This window comes from Vidua chalybeata, chromosome 30 (genome assembly GCF_026979565.1).
Source record: "Vidua chalybeata isolate OUT-0048 chromosome 30, bVidCha1 merged haplotype, whole genome shotgun sequence".
Lineage (NCBI taxonomy): Eukaryota > Metazoa > Chordata > Aves > Passeriformes > Viduidae > Vidua > Vidua chalybeata.
This window is the reverse complement of record NC_071559.1, coordinates 3,107,637-3,113,011: the sequence shown is the minus strand read 5'-3', so window position 1 is coordinate 3,113,011 and position 5,375 is coordinate 3,107,637.

The window sequence follows — 5,375 nt, the reverse complement described above, 5'->3', positions numbered from 1 at the left end:
TTTCCCTGTGAAAGAAAAGTGGCCAGCCCAGGTTCCTGATGTCAGTTTTGTAGGGTTCCCTTGGGACTGTCAGGCAGCACAGGTTTGAGGTGGGGGCAGCTTGGGTCTGCGACACATCCTCGATCGTTTGGATTTTTGGAGGTGTCCGGCCACTCAGGGGCCACAGGCCCCTGGAGACACAGACCGGTCCTTTTCCCCTGGGAAAGAAAAGTGGCCACCCAGGTTCCTGATGTCAGTTTGTAGGGTTCCCTTGGACTGTCAGGGCAGCAGAGGTTTGAGGTGGGGGCAGCTTGGGTCTGCGACACATCTTCGATCGTTTGGATTTTTGGAGGTGTCCCGCCACTTCAGGGCCACAGGCCCCTGGAGGCAAAGATCAACCTTTTTCCCTGGGAAAGAAAAGTGGCCAGCCCAGGTTCCTGATGTCAGTTTGTAGGGTTCCCTTGGGACTGTCAGGGCAGCAGAGGTTTGAGGTGGGGGCAGCTTGGGTCTGCGACACATCCTCGATCGTTTGCAGTTTTGGAGGTGTCCGGCCACTTCAGGGCCACAGGCCCCTGAAGACACAGACCGGGACTTTTCCCTGGGAAAGAAAGTGGCCAGCCCAGGTTCCTGATGTCAGTTTGTAGGGTTCCCTTGGGACTGTCAGGGCAGCACAGTTTGAGGTGGGGGCAGCTTGGGTCTGCGACACATCTCGATCGTTTGGATTTTTGGAGGTGTCCGGCCACTTCAGGGCCACAGGCCCCTGAAGGCAAAGATCAGCCTTTTCCCTGGGAAAGAAAAGTGGCCAGCCCAGGTTCCTGATGTCAGTTTGTAGGGTTCCCTTGGGACTGTCAGGGCAGCACAGGTTTGAGGTGGGGGCAGCTTGGGTCTGCGACACATCTTCGATCGTTTGGATTTTTGGAGGTGTCCGGCCACTTCAGGGCCACAGCCCCTGGAGACAAAGATCAGCCCTTTTTCCTGGGAAAGAAAAGTGGCCAGCCCAGGTTCCTGATGTCAGTTTGTAGGGTTCCCTTTGGGACTGTCAGGGCAGCACAGGTTTGAGGTGGGGGCAGCTTGGGTCTGCGACACATCTTCGATCGTTTTGATTTTTGGAGGTGTCCGGCCACTCAGGGGCCACAGGCCCCTGGAGTCAAAGATCAGCCTTTTTCCTTGGGAAAGAAAAGTGGCCAGCCCAGGTTCCTGATGTCAGTTTGTAGGGTTCCCTGGGACTGTCAGGGCAGCACAGTTTGAGGTGGGGGCAGCTTGGGTCTGCGACACATCTTCGATCGTTTGGATTTTTGGAGGTGTCCGGCACTCAGGGCCACAGGCCCCTGGAGACAAAGATCAGCCTTTTTCCTTGGGAAAGAAAGTGGCCAGCCCAGGTTCCTGATGTCAGTTTGTAGGGTTCCCTTGGGACTGTCAGGGCAGCACAGGTTGAGGTGGGGGCAGCTTGGGTCTGCGACACATCTTCGATCGTTTGGATTTTTGGAGGTGTCCGGCCACTCAGGGCCACAGGACCCTGGAGGCAAAGATCAGCCTTTTTCCTTGGGAAAGAAAAGTGGCCAGCCCAGGTTCCTGATGTCAGTTTGTAGGGTTCCCTTGGGACTGTCAGGGCAGCACAGGTTTGAGCTGGGGCAGCTTGGGTCTGCGACACATCTTCGATCGTTGGATTTTTGGAGGTGTCCGGCCACTTCAGGGCCACAGGCCCCTGGAGACACAGACCGGTCCTTTTCCCTGGGAAAGAAAAGTGGCCAGCCCAGGTTCCTGATGTCAGTTTGTAGGGTTCCCTTGGGACTGTCAGGGCAGCACAGGTTTGAGGTGGGGGGCAGCTTGGGTCTGCGACACATCTTCGATCGTTTGGATTTTTGGAGGTGTCCGGCCACTTCAGGGCCACAGGCCCCTGGAGACAAAGACCGGCCTTTTCCCTGGGAAAGAAAAGTGGCCAGCCCAGGTTCCCGATGTCAGTTTTAGGGTTCCCTTGGGACTGTCAGGGCAGCAGAGGTTTGAGGTGGGGGCAGCTTGGGTCTGCGACACATCTTCGATCGTTTGGATTTTTGGAGGTGTCCGCCACTCAGGGCCACAGGCCCCTGGAGACAAAGACCGGCCTTTTCCCTGGGAAAGAAAAGTGGCCAGCCCAGGTTCCTGATGTCAGTTTGTAGGGTTCCCTGGGACTGTCAGGGCAGCACAGGTTTGAGGTGGGGGCAGCTTGGGTCTGCGACACATCTTCGATCGTTTGGATTTTTGGAGGTGTCCGGCCACTTCAGGTCCACAGGCCCCTGGAGGCAAAGATCAGCCTTTTTCCTGGGAAAGAAAAGTGGCCAGTCCAGGTTCCTGATGTCAGTTTTGTAGGGTTCCCTTGGGACTGTCAGGGCAGCACAGGTTTGAGGTGGGGGCAGCTTGGGTCTGCGACACATCCTCGATCGTTTGGATTTTTGGAGGTGTCCGGCCACTTCAGGGCCACAGGCCCCTGGAGGCAAAGATCAACCTTTTTCCCTGGGAAAGAAAAGTGGCCAGCCCAGGTTCCTGATGTCAGTTTGTAGGGTTCCCTTGGGACTGTCAGGGCAGCACAGGTTTGAGGTGGGGGCAGCTTGGGTCTGCGACACATCTTCGATCGTTTGGATTTTTGGAGGTGTCCGGCCACTCAGGGCCACAGGCCCCTGGAGACAAAGACCGGTCCTTTTCCCTGGGAAAGAAAAGTGGCCAGCCCAGGTTCCTGATGTCAGTTTGTAGGGTTCCCTTTCGACTGTCAGGTAAGCACAGGTTTGAGGTGGGGGCAGCTTGGGTCTGCGACACATCTTCGATCGTTTGGATTTTTGGAGGTGTCCGGCCACTCAGGGCCACAGGCCCCTGGAGGCAAAGATCAGCCTTTTTCCCTGGGAAAGGAAAGTGGCCAGCCCAGGTTCCTGATGTCAGTTTGTAGGGTTCCCTTGGGACTGTCAGGGCAGCACAGGTTTGAGGTGGGGCAGCTTGGGTCTGCGACACATCTTCGATCGTTTGGATTTTGGAGGTGTCCGGCCAGTCAGGGCCACAGGCCCCTGGAGACAAAGATCAGCCTTTTCCTTGGGAAAGAAAAGTGGCCAGCCCAGGTTCCTGATGTCAGTTTGTAGGGTTCCCTTGGGACTGTCAGGGCAGCACAGGTTTGAGGTGGGGGCAGCTTGGGTCTGCGACACATCCTCGATCGTTTGGATTTTTTCAGGTGTCCGGCCAGTAAAGGGCACAGGCCCCTGGAGACAAAGACCAGCCTTTTTCCCTGGGAAAGAAAAGTGGCCAGCCCAGGTTCCTGATGTCAGTTTGTAGGGTTCCCTTGGACTGTCAGGGCAGCACAGGTTTGAGGTGGGGCAGCTTGGGTCTGCGACACATCTTCGATCGTTTGGATTTTTGGAGGTGTCCGGCCAGTCAGGGCCACAGGCCCCTGGAGGCAAAGATCAGCCTTTTTCCTTGGGAAAGAAAAGTGGCCAGCCCAGGTTCCTGATGTCAGTTTGTAGGGTTCCCTTGGGACTGTCAGGGCAGCACAGGTTTGAGGTGGGGGCAGCTTGGGTCTGCGACACATCTTCGATCGTTTGGATTTTTGGAGGTGTCCGGCACTTCAGGGCCACAGGCCCCTGGAGACACAGACCGGTCCTTTTCCCTGGGAAAGAAAAGTGGCCAGCCCAGGTTCCCGATGTCAGTTTGTAGGGTTCCCTTGGGACTGTCAGGGCAGCACAGGTTTGAGGTGGGGGCAGCTTGGGTCTGCGACACATCTTCGATCGTTTGGATTTTTGGAGGTGTCCGGCCACTCAGGGCCACAGGCCCCTGAGACAAAGACCGGTCCTTTTCCTTGGGAAAGAAAGTGGCCAGCCCAGGTTCCTGATGTCAGTTTGTAGGGTTCCCTTCGGACTGTCAGGGCAGCACAGGTTTGAGGTGGGGGCAGCTTGGGTCTGCGACACATCTTCGATCGTTTGGATTTTTGGAGGTGTCCGGCCACTTCAGGGCCACAGGCCCCTGGAGACACAGACCGTCCTTTTCCCTGGGAAAGAAAAGTGGCCAGCCCAGGTTCCTGATGTCAGTTTGTAGGGTTCCCTTGGGACTGTCAGGGCAGCACAGTTTGAGGTGGGGGCAGCTTGGGTCTGCGACACATCCTCGATCGTTTGGATTTTTGGAGGTGTCCGGCACTCAGGGCCACAGGCCCCTGGACACAAAGACCGGTCCTTTTCCCTGGGAAAGAAAAGTGGCCAGCCCAGGTTCCTGATGTCAGTTTGTAGGGTTCCCTTTGGACTGTCAGGGCAGCACAGGTTTGAGCTGGGGGCAGCTTGGGTCTGCGACACATCTTCGATCGTTTTTATTTTTGGAGGTGTCCGGCCAGTCAGGGCCACAGGCCCCTGGAGACAAAGACCGGTCCTTTTCCCTGGGAAAGAAAAGTGGCCAGCCCAGGTTCCTGATGTCAGTTTGTAGGGTTCCCTTGGGACTGTCAGGGCAGCACAGGTTTGAGGTGGGGGCAGCTTGGGTCTGCGACACATCTTCGATCGTTTGGATTTTTGGAGGTGTCCGGCCAGTCAGGGCCACAGGCCCCTGGAGGCAAAGATCAGCCTTTTTCCTTGGGAAAGAAAGTGGCCAGCCCAGGTTCCTGATGTCAGTTTGTAGGGTTCCCTTGGGACTGTCAGGGCAGCACAGGTTTGAGGTGGGGGCAGCTTGGGTCTGCGACACATCTTCGATCGTTTGGATTTTTGGAGGTGTCCGGCCAGTCAGGGCCACAGGCCCCTGGAGACAAAACCGGTCCTTTTCCCTGGGAAAGAAAAGTGGCCAGCCCAGGTTCCTGATGTCAGTTTGTAGGGTTCCCTTGGGACTGTCAGGGCAGCACAGCTTTGAGGTGGGGGCAGCTTGGGTCTGCGACACATCTTCGATCGTTTGGATTTTTGGAGGTGTCCGGCCACTTCCGGGCCACAGGCCCCTGGAGGCAAAGATCAGTCCTTTTCCCTGGGAAAGAAAAGTGGCCAGCCCAGGTTCCTGATGTCAGTTTGTAGGGTTCCCTTGGGACTGTCAGGGCAGCACAGGTTTGAGCTGGGGGCAGCTTGGGTCTGTGACACATCTTCGATCGTTTGGATTTTTGGAGGTGTCCGGCCACTTCAGGGCCACAGGCCCCTGGAGGCAAAATCAGCCTTTTTCCTTGGGAAAGAAAAGTGGCCAGCCCAGGTTCCTGATGTCAGTTTGTAGGGTTCCCTTGGGACTGTCAGGGCAGCACAGGTTTGAGGTGGGGGCAGCTTGGGTCTGCGACACATCTTCGATCGTTTGGATTTTTGGAGGTGTCCGGCCACTTCAGGGCCACAGGCCCCTGGAGACAAAGACCGGTCCTTTTCCCTGGGAAAGAAAAGTGGCCAGCCCAGGTTCCTGATGTCAGTTTGTAGGGTTCCCTTGGGACTGTC